The sequence below is a fragment of the Acinonyx jubatus genome, chromosome D3, assembly GCF_027475565.1.
Source record: "Acinonyx jubatus isolate Ajub_Pintada_27869175 chromosome D3, VMU_Ajub_asm_v1.0, whole genome shotgun sequence".
In the NCBI taxonomy this organism is placed as follows: Eukaryota; Metazoa; Chordata; class Mammalia; order Carnivora; family Felidae; genus Acinonyx; species Acinonyx jubatus.
Window position 1 is genome coordinate 50433670 of NC_069392.1, and position 20958 is coordinate 50454627.

Here is a 20958-nt window from a genome sequence, read left to right on the forward strand (position 1 = left end):
TGTGGAAATGTGTAAATCTTTTGGTGCAGAAAATTTTCTTCCAAGATTTAATCATGCAGAAATAAATACAGATATATATGAAGATTTGTCTATGAGATTTTTTTTTTTATTATAGCATTGTTTGGACTAGTATTAATTTAGAATACACATGGGTTTGGGGCACCTGGGTGGTTCAGTCAGTTAAGCTTCCGACTTCAGCTCAGGTCAGGATCTTGCGGTTTGTGAGTTCGAGCCCTGCATCAGGCTCTGTGCTGGCAGCTCAGAGCCTGGAGCCTGCTTTGGATTCTGTGTCTCCCTCCCTTTCTGCCCCTACCCTGCTCATGCTGTCTCTCTCTGTCTCTCAAAAATAAATAAATACTAGAAAAAAAAAAAAGTTTAAATACATATGGGATGTAGTTCTCCCAAACCATTATAAGTAATATTATAGAAAGGAAGTATGATAAGACATACTGTTAGATTATAAAATATTTTACATAAGTAAGGTTCAGAGTAAAACTATATATTTTAGAGTAAAGTTACAATATAAATATAGATCAAGGATATTAATTGAGGATGTGACATGTATCAAATCTGTCAATGGTAGGGGTACAGAATGCAAAGTAATACAATAAAATTATTTAAAAATATATGCTTCTGTCTCACATATTTTTGAAGTTTTATAAGAAGACAGCTATTAATAAAATAATCTATATAAGACATTGTAAACAGAGACTTTATTTTGGGGGAACTGAATAAAATGATCCCCATGACCAACTACAACCTATATTTTTCAGTTACACATAGCCAAAAGAAAAATAATACAACGTGTTCAAGTGGAATGATATGTAAAAAGTTGGTCATAAGCTTAGGAATAAAGGGCATGCTCTCATTTCTCCTTTTTTCTCATCCATCAGATGAATACGAGAATATGGCAGAATGGCCTCTCTAGTATCATCCATATTTGAGTAATTCCATAGGTATTGCAGAAAACAGGCTAACAGTTTTGGCTTAGCATTGTGTTTTTAACTACTTTTATGTGATAATGTGAGAAACAACAAAACTTTTATCTTGTTGAGGTCCTGTTTTTCTGGGTTCTACTGAATAGTCAAACATCACATTGGTAAGTACAGCTTGCAGATTATCTATTGCACAATAGAACATTCTCTAGGTGTGGCACTGAAACAACAATCTGTCAGAGACCAAAGGGAGTAAGAAAGGTTGGCTAATGTATGTAGGAAACAGAACATACAGGGTACTTTGGTTTTGTTTGGGTGGTAAGATGATCAAAACCAACCTAGGCAATCATTTTATTTTCTATCTTTGTGGATATCAGCAAAGAATTAAAACTCTAGAAATAAGTAAAAGCAATCCCAGGAGCCTATCTATAGGAGTCTGATTCTTGGGATCATTCCTAATACCAAGTATAGAATTGCACTGACAAGAAAACAGGCATCACTTCATTTCTTTTGTTTCATTTTGAAATAATTTTAGTTGTTCAAAAATAGTAATGTTAGCATAAGCATCTCCCTTACACTGTTTAAGCCTGGTGCAGAAGTCAAAACTAAGAAATTAATATTGGTTTAATCCTGGTAAAAAAGTAAGAAATTAATATTGGTACACAATACTGTTAACTGAAGTATAGATATATTTGGATTCCATCAGTTGTTGTTGTTGTTGTTGTTGTTGTTTATTTCCCCCAATAATATCTGCCCCCCCACCATGATCTTCTATACAAGAGACCACATTGTATTTATAAGCCTTAATCTCCACAAGCTTTTAACATTTTCTCAGCCTTTTCTTATTTTTATGACCTTAACACTTTTGAAGAGTACTGGTCATTTATTAGGTAGAATGTCCTTCAGTTTGAGTTTGCCTTATTTCTCACATGATTAGGGGCATGATTTTTGAATACCACAGACGTGAAGTACCTTCATATCAGAGACACATATTATAACGCAGATTATGTTAACCTTGATCAGCTGGTTAAGGTGATTTCTCCTAGGTTTCTCCACTATGAATTACTTTTTTCCCCCTTTCCATACTCTATTTAAATAAATAATGAAGGGAGTCACTAAGTTCAACCGTCAGTCTTGGGGAGGGGAATTAAATTCCACTTATTGCAGGACGAATATCAAAGAACTTGTAAATATATGTTTAAACAAGCACAGTAATTAATAAATATATTGGGGAAGAGATAACTTTGAAGCTATGAAAAACCCCAGCTCTTCTTTAAAGTTTTGTCTATTTTTTTTAATGTTTATTTATGTTTGAGGGAGAGAGAGAGAGAGAGAAGTAAAGAGAGAGAGAGAGAGAATGTGAGCAGGGGAAGGGCAGAAAGACAGAGAATCCCAAGCAAGCTCCACTGTCCACATAGAGCATGAGGAGGGGCTCAAACTCATGATCATGACGTGAGCCAAAATCAAGAGTTGGAGGCTTAACTGACTGAGGCATGCAGACTCTCCTAAAAGTTTTCTTTTAATTTAGCATTCATCTTTGTATTTTAGATACAGTATTTTTGTTAAGTTTTATTTTATTTTATTTGAGAGAGACAGAGACAGTGTGAGTAGGGAGGGGCAGAGAGAGGAAAAGAGAATTTTAAGCAGGCTCTGCACTGTCAACTCAGAGCCTGATGCGGAAGTGAGCCCACGAAACTCTGAGCCGAAACCAAGATTTGGATGCTTAACCGACTGAGCTTCCCAGGCGCTCTTGGATACCATAATTATTATACTGGTTTTCTGAAGATCACTTTCTATGTCCTTCATTATTTATACATTTATTGCTTAAAATCCTTCTATAGGAAAAATGTATTCTTTCACTCCGTTTGTTAATTTATTCAATAATTCATATGAATACAAATTCATGAATATTTATTTTTGATCAAATAGTTTCAGTTTTGATCATGGGGAATTCTTTCAGGTTGACTCTTTTGCTCTTTTGGCATTCCCCATTATTCATGTATTGCTTATTTGTCTATTTTATTTATTTAGTCCTTATTTATTGATAAGCTTCAAGCTTTATTTTTTTCCCTGCCTCAGTTCTAGATTCAATAATTTCTCCTTGAAACCATGGTTATTAAAACATTTTTCTAATTTTTTTTCGCCTAGAGATTGTACAGATTTATGTTTAAATTTAAGTATATGAAATATTTTGAGTTAAATTTTGTGTAGTGTCTGTGATACATGTTGATGTCTTTGTGTAGGGGGGATTTTTTGTGTGAGTATTTGTGGGGATTTTTTGATATCTATTTATTTATTTTTGTATACTTGCCCTTTGTTAGGCAAAGGATGTTGCCTTTCATTCTTAATTTTCTGAGATTTAAAAGGTTTTTGTAAACAAAAATGGGTTTTACAATAATTTTCCTACATCAATTGAGAAGATTGTATTTATATTCTATTCAAATGGTGAAGTATATTAATTGATTTTCAAATGTTGAATCAGTCTTGCATTCCAGGGATGAAACTGACTTGGCTGTGATATATTATTCAGTTTATAGTATGCTGTAGTTAGTCATTAATACTTTGTTAAAAATTTGTTATTGTTAAAGCTTATCGGTGTTCATTTATTTAACTGATACAGATCTTTTCAAATTATCATTTTTACAGTGTGCTTTCAGTAGTATATGTATTTCAAGTATTGATATATTTCATCCAGGTTCTCAAATTTATGAGCATAAAATTATTTCCTTATCATAAAATTATTTCCTTATCATGTTTGTGAGTGTATGGGCTTAGCAGCAAACTGGCTTTTCTTTCACATCTGATACTGTGAAATATATACTTGGTGGTAATGGTGGTAGTGTTTGTGTGGTAATCAGCTTAGCTAGAGTACCAATTTTATTCATCTCTTCCAAGAACCAGCTCTGGTTTCATTATTATTTTCTATTTCCTAATGTTGTCAATTTTATTGATTTCTACACTGCTTCCTTTGCATTTAATTTGTTCTCCTTTTTCTAGTCTCTTAAGGGAGAAGGTTTGCTTAGTAATTGGAAATCTTTCATTTTCTAATATAAGCACTTAATTTTGTAAATCACTATTAAGCACTAATCTGGTTTTATACCACACATTTTAATATGTTTTCAGTTTTTGTTTGTTTTTTTTTTTTTTTGATGATGATCCCTAAAGATAATTTGACTTTTCCAGCAATCCTAGCTGTATCGAACCATTGATTTTCCTAGAAGCTTATTGGCATGCTGGTGGGAGCATAGGAAAGGAAACATTCTCTGAGGCACTGATTAACCTTTAGGTAGGCTCTCTGACCTTGTGTGTTGGGAAATGTGACTTTCAAAGCTGCCTCTGGTTCTCAACCAGATATAGCCATGTATTCATGCTCTTTCCCTATGGGGACAGTCTTTATTTTTCCTGTTTCTCTTCACAGTACTCATGAGTATAATTTTCTTGACTATTTCCCTGCAGATTAAAGGTGGTTTTTTTTGTTTTCTTTTGTTTTGTTTTTGTTTCTTTGTTTGTTTTAGTGTGATGGCTGGGATAGATAGTGACCAAGAGAGCCTAAGGTTCCATTTAAAGCAATTATACTTCAGACAGGCTTCCCCCTGGTGTTAGACCCTGGACCTCCCTTTTTGAGCATTTACTTTAGAAAAACTGCAATTATAAATTTTCTCCCTGTCTCTTTGAGATGTAAATCCTTCCCCATCCTCTTGCCAGTTTTACAGTCCAGGAATGTCTTTTTCAAGAACCTGGGAACATCTCTTTGAAAAGCAATCATCAAGGAAGATAGTAACCCCGCTTTCTCCATTTCTGTGGGAAGGGAGCCTAGCTTTGATAAACACTAATGAACAAATACAGATGACGTAACTGTTCATCACCCTTTCCCCTAAAATCCTCCAGAACTTTTCGAATAGCTCACTCAGTGTTTAAATCCCTCCAAGTTTTTGCCACCCCCCCCTTTCCCGTAGGGTGGCATTCAATCTTCTCTGTTGCAATATTCTTGGCCCTATTGCAATAACTTTAAATAGAGTCTTCCTTGTGATTTCTAATGTGTCATTAAAACTTTTCTTTGACAACAGGGGACATGGCTTTGGTGGACTTTTCCTATAGCCAGCACTAAGTGTCCTAGGTAAAATTTTTCTAGGATTCCATGACCATCCTTGTGAGCACCTTGAGAGGTTCCTGTAGGAAAGGCCTGTAAGAGAGTGTGAATACAGCCTCTAGGGATTTCTCACTCTCAAGTTGCTTAACTTAGCAATTTTTAATCATTTTTGCCTGAATCTTCTTATCAGTTTATTTGGTGTTCATTGACATCTGTCCTAGGTCATTTAGTGCTCTAATCCTATTTCTCCTTTCAGATTCCTATCTCTCTCCAGATTTCAACTTTGTTTGCTTTACAACTTCAGTTCTCTCATGTGTTCAAAGTAGTCATTATTCTTCAGCTTGTTCAGCTATGGTCTTATAATAAGAGTGGAAGGAGCTCTCCTTCCAGTTCTCAGAACCTAGAAAATTTTTAACAGGTAGAAACTAACATTATGATTTTAAAAACTGAACTAAAAAGAGGAAACACAAAAGTAGTAACTCCAGAAAGTAACTACCACATCTAGGGCTGGGGGAGTGAAAGGAAGAGATTAGAACCTAGAATCTTAGGAAAGTGATCCCACAGATATAGGGCTCAGCTCTATGCATAGAGGGTATTGCCACAAAAGTGCTGTTATCTGAAGTTTTCAGCAGTGCCTGTGTGGAGCTTGGACTTAGACCTTTCAGGCCGAGGCTTCAGCTGTCTAGTGCTAACAGGAAATTGAAAACAACTGCTGCCATGTTAACTACCTATCCATGGAGAGTGAGAGCTGTTGCTAGAGTGATGCTGACAAGAATAGTGAGCAAATTAGGTATATTATGTCCACTCAGAGTTCCTCAGATTCTCAGTCTTTCTCTCTAGCACCTCCTTTTAGTTCAGTATAGCAGTCATACAGCTAGCAAAGTAAAATAAATGCATCATCCCAGCCCTAGCACCACGAGTATTAAAAGATGAAGAAAATAGCTCAGTAATCAGCACAAAAATGTCTTAATGCTGTTGCTTTCAAAAGTAGATATATACTATTCCAAATTATATATACTACATATATATATATAATAAACATGGTTATATGTTTTATATGCGTATAAAATATACAAATTAATATATTATACCTTGTTATATGACACCTTTTTAAAAATTTTTAAAATTTTTTTATTTATTTTTGAGAGAGAGAGAAAGCAAGCAAGGGTGGGACAGAGAGAGGGAGACACAGAAACCAAAGCAGACTCCAGGCTCTGAGATGTCAGCAGAGAGCCTGACATGGGGTTTGAACCCACGAACCATGAGATCATGACCTGAGCTGAAGTTGGACGCTTAACCGATGAACCTCCCAGGCAACCTATGACTCCTTTTTGATGGCAAGAATACTTGAGAGATTAAAGAGACATATACACAGTGGAGAGAAATGACTCGTTCTGTTTTAAATTCTTTCTCATGTTTTGTTTTTTGTTATTCTTGCTGGTTAGTTTTATTTCATTGTTTGCTTGAACACCTTGATAGAGGAAATATGTTAACGCTAGAATCTAATTGAATCTATTTGAATGACCTATCCACTTCAACAGATGCATTCTCTAAGGGCAGGATTCTCCATGGCATCATGAAGACAGTTTTGGAAAGCATATCATTGGAAATGTAATACCGCATTCTCAGTACATCATGTCACATTATGGGGTGCATTATCCTTCTGCTGTGTGAATTTTATTCCCATTACCACACAGAGAAAATAGAAAGAAAATTAAACTTTAAGAGTTTGCTTTGTTTTAGGGTTTATAAATTATCATTGCTAATGAATTTTTATCAATATCATGTGGAACGAAAAGATAGAAATTTTATGTATCTATGGCTTTTCAATTTTTCTGCATACAATGAATTTTGAATTACTGTTTCTAGAGCCATTTTATTATGGTTTTCTTTTTCCCTTAAGAATAAGTTGTTCTTATAACAAATCATTTAAATGTTACTATATGAAACGTTACTATATGAAAAGCTTTCCCAAAATGTATGTTGTGAAATTGTGTATATAACGGTACTTTTTTTTTTTTAAAGGCAAATGTACACACACAGGATATACAGTGTTCTTGAGTTGCATGCTGTGCTTCAGTAGCTGTCTTTTGTTCAGAACTTCAGCATACTTGCAGATCATTTACCGTGTGTTTGATATTACAAAACCAGCACAGGCTCTTTTTAAGCTGCCTCCATGACTGGGTGAGTAATCAGATTGCTAAAAGTGGACATAAAGGGGATACACATGAAGGATTTTTATCAAAAGTTGCCATTCCACATATCACAGCTGGAAATCTAATTGTGCTTGTATTCATGTATCCATTTATTATACTTTAAAATTTACCATCTGTGTGAATCCTTATGTTTTTATATAGAAGAAAACCTTCACAGTAGATGTGTATAAGCTGGGACTTATAATTCAAAGACAAAAATCAAATCAAAGCAAAACATAATTGAACATTTTGTGTTGGTGGTGGTGGGTGGTAATCCTATTTGCATTTTAAATGTATAATCTTGATTAAGTTTTGTGACCCAACTTCAGTGACCCGACTTCAAATATCTTTAAAAAGAAAAAAACAAATCATTTTTTTCTCTATTCAAGTGGAAAAAGTAAAGCAGTATTTATTTTACAAAAATGGAGAACTTATTTGTAAAAAATTTGAGATCTTCTTATATTTACTTTTGGAGTTAGGGAGAATTTAAGAAACCTTATCTGTCTTATTATACGTGTCAGTATACATGAATAAAAAACAAATCATAGATCACAGTTTGAGGAATCTCCAGGAGTGTATGTGTGCTTGTATGTATGTAACAATTAATGTTATTTCCTATATGAGAGCCTTGTTCACTGATGTATTCCTTCAAGAGATTATCTTCTCAAAAGTACAGTTTGCATATGCGTTTAAATTTTAAGTAAAGAAAATGATAAAATTACATGTGTAATGAGTGCTAAAATCACCTTAAAAATATATTTGATAAAATGTGCAATAAAAATATGTATTTTGAAATAAAATAATAAATGAGCAAACTATTTTCAAAGATATAGAATGAAATCCATAATTTATGGTTTTAAAATTGCTCTCCCAGTTTATGCTGTTTATCTTAAGAGATATTATTCTAAGTTGTTGAGTACCTTATAAGCACTCTATACATTCTTCTGGAGGTGAAACAAACTTTTACAAATTGGGTGTTAATATAAAATAAAATAAAACAAAATAAAATAAAATAAATAATTGGATTATAAAATTCCAATAAATCACAGAATTTCAAAATAGTAAAACAGTCAATATTTTTAAAAATAATAATTTTTTAAAGTTTATTTATTTTGAGAGATAAAGAGAGTACACAAGCAGGGGAAAAGGGGAAAAGGAAGAGGGAGAGAAAGAATCCCAATTAGGCTCTATATTCAGAGAAGAGCCTGAGGTGGGGCTTGATCCCACCACTGCGAGATCATGACCTCACCCAATATTAGGAGGCTTAACTGACTGAGCCACCCAGGTACCCCTAAAAAATGGTAATTTTATTTTGGGCAAAATGGCTTCAAGTCCTCAGTTGAAATATTCTCACTGAGAGCTGATTAACAGAGAAGTTTAAGCCAAGATTGTACGTTGAATGAGGAAGGAGAACTAGCGTCTGCTGAGCCTTTAGGAAAACTTCCATTGAGATAAAGTTATATTAATTCACTATCTTCTATATTTTCATAAGTGAAGGTGAAGTTGTAAAAAAGATTCGTTGAGGTTTTTTTTTCCTTGCTCAGAAATGTTAGCGATAAGAGAAATAAAGATGATCCCTGACCAGTATACTCAAAAAATTGCCAAGAATATGACTGTGACACACTCATATCATTATTTGATAATTGTTGTCATTAAATATTTGGTAATTGTTTCATAATCATGTTTAGCCATACATAATGTTATAATGGAACAAATATGAACAAAATGACCAATGACTTGTTCTCATATCAATAGTTGGTACTTGAATATGGATTTTTGATAATTATTGAAAATCACCAATGACATATACAATATAAATCAATTTTTGTGTTCATTTTTATTTTGAATATGATCCTTAAAGCCAGTCCATTGGTTAGGACCAAAATTCCTCACTCATCTTACTTTTCCTGTAAGGCACAGGATACTCTACTCATGGCCCAAAAGCATGCAGTATTAGAAATCCAAAGTCAACTAGTATTCACCTGTCTCCTACATAGAAACTGAAAATTAGTACCTTGCTTTTCTTCCCTATGAAACTAATAAGATATAACAATACTTACAGTTATTTTATCATAGTTTAATTACCCACATGCCTGGGATCTTGGTGTCTTTCACTTACCCTCTGGGTTACATCTCTAAAACTATGTAACTTCCTGCAACCTCTGCCCATATACACAGAGGAGATGTTTGCCTTGTTTCAATTAGTTTCTATTCATAACTGATGCAGGAATGAAGAAGGACCATCCTGCTTCCCATTGGAGACCCCTTCTCCCATGCTCCCCTTTCCACTGCAGTCCCTGCAAGCAGAAAATGTCCTGTTTAATAACTTAAAAAAAAAAAGAGAGAGAGAGAGAGAAACAAAGAAAAAAGAAAGGTATTTGAAGAAAAGTGCTATAACTCAAGCATTTATTGTCTTTGGAAGTTGTTCAGTTACAAGACAACAGAAGTATGGTCACTGGGGGACCAGTGACTTCCCTAAAGTGATTTGAACAAAGTGAATTGCTGGAAGGACATGGATTTCAAAATAAAAAGGACAGCCAAAATAGCAAAACAAGAACTGCGAAGCTGAGTGATAATAGGTTATAAAGCTACATCACATAGAGAACCCTCGTCAGGAACTAAAGCATTAATCATGTCAAATTCATTATTTACTGGTGAGATTTAGAACAAGAGTGATATTGGATGATGACCTCAATGTAATACCTTGCTTTAATTACTCAATTTGTAGAGAAAAATCTACTGATTTTCTGATTAATGAAAGGCTTTAGAAAAAACTACTTTAAAAATAACATTTTCAATAGTTGCATTTTTGCTGTTCAAAACACATTTTTAGGGACTGGAAACATTGTCATATTCTATAATCACAAAAAGTATGAGATTCTTTTTACATGAAGGAATGCTTTAATTATTAAATTTTCAGGAAAATTTATAGATACAAATAATAGGAAAACAGTATTGAGGATGTGTTGAATTTTATCAACTTGAATGTATAATTGCTCTTTGTTATAAAGTATGTTTATTTTTCTACATTTTCATTAACTCTATAGCTTAAAATGTCTCTTAAATATTTGAAGAATCACAAGATATACTTTTATTAAATGTAACATTTTTCTAGATAGGATGGAAACATAAACTGATTTATCAAACTTCGTTTAATACATTTATGGTTTTTATTTTTATTTACTTATTTTTTAATGTTTATTTTTATTTTTGAGAAAGAGAGACAGTATGAGCAGGGGAGGGGCAGAGAGAGAGAGAGAGAGATCAAATCCCAAGCAGTCTCCACAATGTCAGCACAGAATCCTACTCATGGTTTGATCCCATAAACTGTGACATCATGACCTGAGCCAAAATCAAAAGTCAAACACATAACCAACTGAGCCACCCAGGCACCCCTATGGATTTTTAAATATACCCTTTAAATTATATTTGTAACAAAACATTTTTTGAATAGATTTTTTTAAATGTTTATTTTTGAGAGAGACAGAGCACTTCTGTGAGTGGCGGAGGGGCAGAGACAGAGGGACACAAGAGTATCTGAAGTGGGCTCTGAACTGACAGCAGAGAGCCCTATGTGGGGCTTGAACTCACAAACCATGAGACCATGACCTAAGCCAAAGTTGGACACTTAATGACTGAGCCACTCTGGTGCCCCTTTTTGAAGAGATTTTAAACTGGAAGGTTTTTAAAAAATAATAAATATAGTTGAATGTTTATAATTTTACCTTTTCTAATGTTCAAAATATTGATAATATGTTTATTTCAAATCTCTTTTACGTAGAAATTTACAGTGAAAAATTATTTTCACATTCTGTGAAACTAGGTTTCCATTTACTTGTTCAATAGAAGTCATTTGCATCAAATATTTAAAAATGCCCTTGGCAGGGATTTAATTTGAAATGCAGTCTTATATCTAAGTAGGAGACTCAATTAATATGTGAAAAGCTGTAAGTTTCAGAACACTGCTTCTTCTGCTTCCTTCCTTCCTTCCTTCCTTCCTTCCTTCCTTCCTTCCTTCTTTCTTTCCTTCCCCCTTCTTCCATTTTTCCTACTTTTATTTTTTCTTTCCCTCCCTTTCTTTCTCTCTTTTCCCCTTCTTCTGTCCCTTTCTTTCTTTCTTTCTTTCTTTCTTTCTTTCTTTCTTTTGCATGATTATGGACCATTTATATTTAAGCTAGTTAAAGAGGAAATTGTAACAGAGAGAGAGAAAAAAGTGAAAAGTAATATGACTGATGGATTGTAACTCTCAGTAGAGGTTGATTAAATTGTCAGTTCTGGGTATTAAAGCAAATGTGGTTGATGGGTAAGTAACAGGTTTCAGAGTGAGATGTTTCAAATTGAGATTATGGAAAAGATCCTGTTTTGGGTAATGACAATGCCCTAGGCATTACCATGGGTGAAAATTGACCAGAGTGGGAAAGAAGACAGGATCATTCAAAGACTGGAAATGAAGGATCTCAGCTACCAAAATGTTGGTAAGATTATCTCCTTGAAGCACAAATTACTAAGAATTATGACAGTAATATTAGAGAGAGTGAGAGTGAGACAGATTTTAAATAAAGTCTTTGAGGAATTGACTAGAGCATATTTAGTGCCTATACGTAAATAGAACAGTGGGTGGAATATTCTGATGATAGGAGATTCAGACTTGGTTTTCAAGATGATGGAAGCATAACTATCAAGAAGCTGCATCTGGAAGCAAAAAGGACATCTACTCCCTTGGTACACAGAATAGTAGCACCCAAAGTTGTCCATGACCTAATCCTTACAACATGTGAATATATTCCCCTACATGGCAAAAGTCATTTTGCAGATGTCATTAAGTTAAGGATCTTGAGATGGGTCATCATGGTGGGCCAAATCCCAAAGACCCTCAAAAGAGGGAGGCAGAAGGGTAGAGCCAGTGAGGAAGATGTGATGAAAGAAACAAAAGTCAGAGTGATGCAACCAAGGCAAGGTTGAGAAGCCTCTAGAATCTGGAAAAGGAGAGGAACAAACTCCCCTCTTCAGGCTCAAGAAGGCACCCAGCTCTGCCAGCCTGCTTTAGACTTCTAACCTCCCAACTGTACAGTAATAATTTTGTGTTGTTTTAAGCCACTATATTTGTGGTAATTTGTCACAACAGTACAGTAGGAAATCGATAAAACCCCACATCCAAATACAGTGTAACATAATTTAGGAAAGAAAACAGACACCACCTGAGAGAGCTGTAAATGAAGAGACAGCTGGATTTCATTTAGAGCAAGAACATGAAAATTGATCATAGACGATATGAGGAGGACCTAGGGGAAATATTTCAGGAGTTTGGGAGGAGTGGACACTGGTCTTACAAAGGAATGTATATAGACTAGAATAGGACTAAGAATCTGGGGGGTAGGGGGATGAACTGGGCTTCCCATGTTGCCTGACAAAATGAGGAAATAGAGAACAAATGAGATTGGTATATATGGCACAAGACACCAGTGATAGTGAAGTAAGGGTGGCATGGAATATAGGGTAGCCTTTCAATGAATAATCATACTTGACCATGAAGTCATGGAGGCAAAGAAAGGGTGGTCTTAAATGGGGCATCCAGAACTCCCAGCCTCTCTTCTTATTATAAAACCATGCAAAATTATGAGATTTTCTCTTTATACCTACCAATAGACAGTATAAAAGATGAAGGACAAATTGATTAAATAAGCAATGCATAGACACTATAATCTAAGTGTAAGTAAATCATACTTTGTATCTGAGGTTTAAAAAGAGGAATTGAGTAGCTTTGTGGGTTTTGGGAGAAAAGAGTTTGCTGAATCATGACAAGTTATATGGAGACTTAGAAGCAGGACTAGGAATAAGAAACACCTGAAATTTGTATTAGATGTATCTGTTTGAATTTAAGAGAGAACAGGATCATGAGGTGTTATGAACTAGAATTTCATGAAGTGATAATTATCAATAGCAATGAAGAACTGTGACTATTCCTCTCCATGATGAGAACCAGAACTCTGGTTAGGACTTTAGCTGTTTCATACTGAACTTTGGAAAAGCTCGAATTTTATTTTTAAGTTAATTTAATTAATTTTTTTTTTAGAGAGAGTAAAAGCAGGGGAGAAGAGCAGAGGGAGTAAGAGAGAATATTAAGCAAGCTCCAAGCTCAGTGCAGAGCCCAGAGTAGGGCTCAATCCCATGACCTTGGGATCATGACCTGAGCCAAAATCAAGTTGACGCTTAATTGACTGAGCCACCCAGGCACTCCTGGAAAAGCTTTATTTTTGTGTGTATTTTATGAGGCAAATTGCTAAATAATATGGATCCCACAAATAAAAGATAGCATTAAAGAGCTTTAAGTAAAAGAGACCAATGCATGCAAGTAAAATTGCACTTTTAACAATGGTGATGAAAAAGGAAAAACTGTGCCTGATGGTTCCTCATATTCTATCCTTTTGAAAAATGAGTGCCTTATTTTACTGCATGCTTTCAGTACAATATGTTAGTCCATGAATTTTGTAAAAGATGAATCCATAGGAAATTATCAGAACAGCAATATATGTCCCAAAGCCTAAATTCAATAGCAGTTGTACACATACTAGTTCAGCAAGCAGTACTGGATTTTCACAAACATGCTGACTTATGATGACCAAAATGAGAAATGAATAACCAGCAATGGAGCCTGGATAGCAATAAGTGGAAGTCGGCAGATGGTGTGTGAATATCACACTGGCACTGGAAAATAGCAGAACAGACAGCCACGCTTACTATGATGACAGATTGACTGACTAGAAAAGCTTGAATGCACTTGTGGTGTTTTCCCTAGTGTTTTAATTGGAGACATAAAAGTTCATATTAAACTCCATATCAGTTAGAAATGGTAAGTCAAATTCAACTTAGTGTTGGCTTGGTATATCTGTTCATTTTGTGTGTGTGTGGGAAGGGGAATCTGTATACTGACTAATTAGCATAGAAAATGATCTACTTTTACATCATTCATCAGATACTAATGGTTTAGTGGATGTCCTTTGAAATAAAATTAAGTGACCCAGAAAAGCATGAATATTATACCTAACTTTATGTGATATACTGCTTATGATAAAATGTGAAGTTTAATTATTTTCAAAGAAAATATAGCCAATAAGGTGATTTAGGCAGAATCATCGTTCATCTCTACCTTACTCCAAAAGGTTGCATTAAATCATCAAAACAATAGCTATTTTTATACTGTAATGATGTGTCAACTTGTCTATAAATTTGTAGATGAGTCAAAGGTGAATTAAGAAAGGCAGACTTTTCAGATAAGTAATCCTCATGGTGCTTGAATTTAAATGATCGATGACAAAACAAAATATATTAGGAACATGAGGAAATATCCATTCAAGGAACACATCTATAATATAATTTGAAGATATGATATATAGGGATGAAATAATGTATCTTTTAAAGTTTTCAAATATTATCATCTATATTCAAAAGTATTATTCAAATAATTATGCAAGAAATTATTGACATTATACATTTATTGTATATAGTCCCTTCTGACATATGCAGGTAAGCTATAAATAATTGAGGGGGGGATCTTCAAATGTAATCAAACTATGACCTACTATCAATATTATGATTGACAGTGTATATGAGTTTGAGAAGCAGTGAACACCCTTTCTCTTCAGCTTCTTGACCCACTTACAATTCACAGAAATAACTGTGAAAAAAGTCTAATTTATACCTCTATGTGGATATTTAGTCCGGTTTTTAAAAATATTTTGAGTGAATGTCTGAGTCGATTTTAAGAAATCTTTTTACGATCAATGAATATTTCAGTATTTGTCATTATTTTGATGAATGTTCAAAATATGTTTTTAGTGTCATAATGGGAAGAAATATGGTTGTGAAATATTTAGAGACTTTGGCAGAATTTCTACTTTTCAAGGTGAAAGTTGTGACATCTGGCTTATGATCGCAAGCAATATATATTAAATTGACTAACTCATTTGACTAATGTGTTGTTTAATATTTTTCCGGATCCTATGTATTGAATTATGTCCACATAGGCTTGGCCAAATCTACAAAGCCAATTTGGAAATATAATAAGGATGCTCAGTTGTTGACCATGAACTCCTCTGTCAGTGTTTAGGGACCTTTTAATGTGCAGTCTATAGATAGCATCCAATGTACTTAAATAGGCTATACAAAAAATGTCTTTTTCAGGAATTTAGTTAGGGAAAGTCCAAAATAGCAAATTAAAGAATAAATAAAAGAATTAATTTTCAAGATTAAAAACAAAAATCAAATTAGTATGTGTTGTTCACTATTTCCTTGTGGAGAGATAAAGTTATTGCCTGCACAGTTTAAAAAAGAAATGAGTATCTTCAGTTTCTGATGTTGTATCCAGCTGTCCAAATGTCTTCATATCAGTTATAATTTCCTAAAAGTATTCATCTGTGTCACCCTTATTGACTATGTCATAATGTCTCATATATTTTATTTAACTTCAAACTAATATCAGGTGTCACTTTGCTTCAATGTACTTGACACATTTTTTATAAAGAATTGGTAAAATAGAATATCCAATCCTTTTCCTGTTATTGAGGAAAAGTGAAAAGAGATCTGTAGAAATGTTGGTCATATGAATTACTGTCAAGATATGCTTAAAAAAGGTCAAAAAATGTTCTTTTGATTATTAGAATTTTAAAGTAGCAGTGGGAAAGGAATATCCCCCAAATTCAGTATAAAGTGACTAAGTTTTGAGAGAAACAGAGAGACACACTTCAGGAAATAATCTAAGAATTGACCATTCAATCAATCCTCAAATCAGAAGTAACATCTATCTTCTTTAAATAAGAAAAAAGAATTTCAAAAAAGAAAAAAAGAGGAGATTTGTAGCTAAGATTGTAGCATACTTGGAAGACCCTAAGTTTGTATCATCCCTCAAACTATCAAATCATCTGAAGACCCAAGAAATTGATCAAAGGACTGACACAGCAAACTCCACAACTAGATGGAGAGAAGAGGCCACACTGAGGAAGGTAGGAAGTGTGGAGATGTAGTTTAAGGGAGAAATGGATCATGGGTGCTATGGAGAGAAAAGAGTCTTAGTCATGGAGGCACAAAAGAGAGGAGCTCACAGGGAATGCATGCATGAGGAGAACACTTCCCCAAAGCCATTGGCTAGAAAAATGAGAGGGGCTGATTTTCATGAGTTTTTGCAACCAGTGGGACTCCAGGACTAGAGATTTATGTGGGCTTGTCTGGGAGAGAGCCCTGAAGACACTGCCCTACACCTGAAGAGAAGTCAAGCAAACAACTGGCAGATGGCACAATCTGAGGAACTCCTAAGATGCATAGAGAGGAGATTGTTCTCTCTTCTTAGAGTGCATCTGTGAGAGGTGGAGTTACACAGATGCCTCTCCATGCACAAAAGAGCCAATGGGCATCATTTCCCTCCCCTGCACCCTAGCATAGGTTCAGAGCCCCCTCCCGAAAGCAGTTCAGCCTGACACTGGCTGACTAGCCGCTAGCTCCAAGTACCATGCCCCTGTGCTCTGGTGCAACTGCCATTCTTGGCCAAAACTATTTCCCAGTGTGGCAAGACCATATCCAGAACACCAGTGCAGGTCCCTGCCTACACAATATTCCTAAAGTTTGGAATTTTAAAAGTCACTGGGCTTGGCTGGGGTAGACTCCTTAGGGCACTGCTATGCTCCTGGAGAGAAAGCAGAAAATCAACCTGGAGACAGCATGAAAACAGCAATCTGAAGAATGCCACAGATGCACAGCAGGGAGAATATTTGCTCTTCTGGGAGTGCTTCTCTGAGACCAGCAAACACAGAGACCCCTTCCAGGGACAAAGGAGCTGACTGGTGACATTTCCCTCCCCCACCCCTCAGTATAAGCACAGAGCCACCTGTAATAAACAACATAGTACTGACACTGGCTGCCTAACATGCTTGCACCAAGTCCAGCCCCTCTGCATTCCCCAGGTACTGCCCTTCTTGGGCAAGTGTACCTCATTCCCAGCTCCACAGGCCCCTTCCGCAGGAGATCAGCAGAAACTCCTGCTCACACCACATCTCTCAACTAGAGAGCTCTGCAAGGCTTCAGTTCTAGTGGAAGTAGCATCTGGTCTCTTAACAAGACCAGAGCACACCTAGTTTAAGTGTGCCACACTGTGATCAAGGTCCATACACTGCCCATTGCAGGCAAGGAGAGCTTCTGAAGATGACTGGACTGAAAGACAGAGCAGCCAAAACACAGCAGCAAAGTGCACCAGCACAAACCAGGGGCACTCCATGAAACACCAGGCCCTAGACACTGTGTGATCTCTTTTTTCATAAAGCCATTACCTCAGAAGTAGGAAATATAACAGGCTTTTGTAACACAGAGAAGAAGACAGAGACTTAGACAAAAATGCCAAGATGGAGGAATTCATCCCAAATAAAGAACAAGATAAAGTCAAGGCCAGAGATCTAATTGAAACAGATATAAGTAATATGCCTGATGGAGAATTTAAAACAATAATCATAAGGATACTTGCTGAGCTTGAGAAAAGAAGACTTCAACAAGACCCTTACCACAGAGAAAAGAGCTAAAAACAGCCAGTCAAAAATGAAAAATACAATAACTGAGATTTGAAACCCAAGTGGATGTAATGAACACAAACACGGAAGAAGCAGAGGAACGAATAAGTGGTATAGAAGATAAAATAATGGAAAATGATGATGCTGAACCAAAAAAGGAACAAATTATGGAACACAAGAATAGACTTAGGGAACTCCGTGACTCCATCAAACATAATAACATTCAAATCATAGGAGTCCCAGAAGATGAAGAGAGAGAAAACGGACAGGTTTATTTGAGGAAATTATGGCTAAAAACTTCCCTAATCTGGGAAAGGAAAATGACATCCAAATTCAGGAGGAACAGAGGACTCCCATCAAAATCAACAAACAAAGGCCAATACAAAGACATACTGTAATTAAATTTGCAAAATATAGTGATAAACAAAAAATCCTGAAAGCAGCAAAACCAAAGAAGTCCCTAAGTTACAAGGGAAGACCGATAATGCTAGCTCCAGATCTCTCCACAAAACCTTGGCAAGCTGGAAGGGAGTGGCATGATATACTCAGTGTGCTGAATGGGAAAAATTTGTAGCCAAGAATACTGTATCCAGCAAGGCTATCATTCAGAATTAGAGGGATAAAGAGTTTCCCAGATAAAGAGAATCTAAAGGAGTTTGTGACCACTAAACAAGCCCTGCAAGAAATATTAAAGGGGACTCTTTGAGTCAAAAGGAAAGACTAAAAGTGATGAAGACAAGAAAGCAACAGAGAAAAATCTCCAGAAACAATGACAAAACAAGCAAAAAAAAAAATGGCACTAAATACACATCTATCAGTAATTACTTTGGGAGCATCTGGGTGGTTCAGTTGGCTAAGCATCCAACTCTTGGTTTTGGTTCAGGTCATGATCTCGCAGTTCATGAGTCTGAGCCCTGCATCTGGCTTTGTAATGACAGTGTGGAGCCTGCTTAGGATTCTCTCTCTCCCTCTCTCTCTGTCTCTCCCCCACTCATGTTCTCTGTATCCTTCTCTCAAAATAAATAAACATTAAAAAATAAAAAAAATAATTACTCTGGATGATAATGGACTAAATGCTCCAATCAAAAGACATAGGGTATCTGAATGGATAAAAAACAAGACCCATATATATGCTGCTTACAAGAGACTCATTTTAGACCTAATGACACCAGCAGGTTGAAGTGAGGGGATGGAGAAATAATTATCATGTAAATGGATGTCAAAAGAAATCCAGAGTAGCAATACTTAGACAAATTAGATTTTAAACCAAAAAACGTAACAAGAGATGAAGAAAGGCACTATATCATAATAAAGGGGAGTATCCAACAAGAAGATCTAATAATTGTAAATATTTATGCCCCCAACTTGGAAATACACAAAAGTATAAAACAATAACAGGTGTAAAGGAACTCATTGATAATAATACAATAATAGGGGACTTTAACAGCTTACTTACATCAATGGACAGATTACGTAAGTGGAAAATCAACAATGGCTTTGAATGACACACTGGACCAGATGAACTTAACACATATATTCAGAACATTTCATCATAAACCAGCAGAATACACGTTCTTTTTGAGTGCACATGGGACATTCTCCAAAATAGTTCACATAGGTCACAAATCAGGCCTCAACAAGTTCAAAAAGATTGAAATCATACCATGCATATTTTCTGACCACAGTTCTATGAAACTTGAAGCCAACCACAAGAAAAAGTTTGGAAAGACCATAAATACATGGAAGTTAAACAGCATGCTACTAAAGAATGAAAGGGCCAACCATGAAATCAAAGAAGAAATAAAAAAGAATACTTGGAAACAAATGAAAATGAAAACACAACGCTCCAAAATCTTTAGGATGCAGCAAAAGCAGGCATAAGAGGGAAGTATTTAGCAATACAGGTTTACCTTAAGAAGCCAGAAAAATCCCAAGTACACAACCTAATCTTACACCTAGAGGAGCTAGAAAGAAAAAAAAAAACAGAAGCCTAAAGCAAGCAGAAAGAGATGAAACAGATCAATGAAACCAACGGCTGGTTCTTTTATAAAATTAATAAAATTGATAAAGCCCTAGTCAGACTTATCAAAGAGGGAAAGAGAGAGAGAAAGGACCCAAATTAAATCACAAATGAGAGAGGAGAAATAACAACCAACCCCACAGAAATATAAACAATTGTAAGAGAATATTAGAATAAACTATGTGCCAACAAATTGGACAACCTGGAAGAAATAAACATACTCTTAGAAATGTAGACTACCAAAACTGAAACAGTAAGAAATAGAAAACTTGAATAGACCAATAACCAGCAAAGAAATTGAATCAGTAATGACAAATCTCCCAACAAACAAAAGTCCAGGGCTATATGGCTTCACAGAGGAATTCTACAAAATATTTAAAGAAGAGTTAATACCTGTTCTTCTCAAATTATTCAAAAAAATAGAAATAGAAAGAAGAAAAACTACCAGAATCATGCTGTGAGGCCAGCATTAACCTGATACCGAAACCAGACAAAGACCTCACAAAAAAGAATTACAGACCAATATCCTTGATAAACATGGATGCAAAAATTCTTAATAAAATACTCACAAATTGAACAGTATATTAAAAAGAATCATTCACCATGATCAAGTGAGATTTATTCCTGGGCTGCAAGGCTGATTCAGTACTTGCAAATCAAACAATGTGATATACCACATTAATGAGAGAGAAGATAAGAAGCATATGATCCTTTCAATAGATGCAGAAAACGTGTTTAACAAAGTACAACATCCATTCATGATAAAAACTCTCAATAAAATAGAGATAGAGGGAACATAACATAATAAAGGCCATATATGAAAAACCCACAGCAAATACCATTCTCAATGGGGAAAAACTGAGAGTGTTTCCTCAACAGTCAGGAACAAGACAGGAATGTCCACTCTCATCACCGTTATTTAACATAGTACTGTAAGTCTTGGCTATAGCAGTCCAACAACAAAAAGAAATAAAAGGCACCCAAATCAGCAAAGAACAAGTCAGACTTTCACTGTTTGCTGATGACATTATACTACACATAGAAAACCTAAAAGACTGCACCAAAAAATTGCTAGAACTGATATACAAATTCAGTAAAGTTGTAGGATACAAAATTAATGTACAGAAATCTATTTCATTTCTATACACCAATAATAAAGCATCAGAAA

General features: G+C 35.2%; 1 long non-coding RNA gene across 2 annotated transcripts in view; it reads left to right on the plus strand.

The window, feature by feature from the left end:
* Window positions 1-20958, plus strand: part of LOC113602230 (uncharacterized) — a 174256-nt gene that overhangs the window by 70177 nt on the left and 83121 nt on the right. For both annotated transcript variants that reach the window (XR_008291845.1, XR_003423611.2), the window contains one exon: window positions 7051-7209. This is a non-coding gene — a long non-coding RNA (uncharacterized LOC113602230). The remainder of the gene's footprint in view (window positions 1-7050; window positions 7210-20958) is intronic.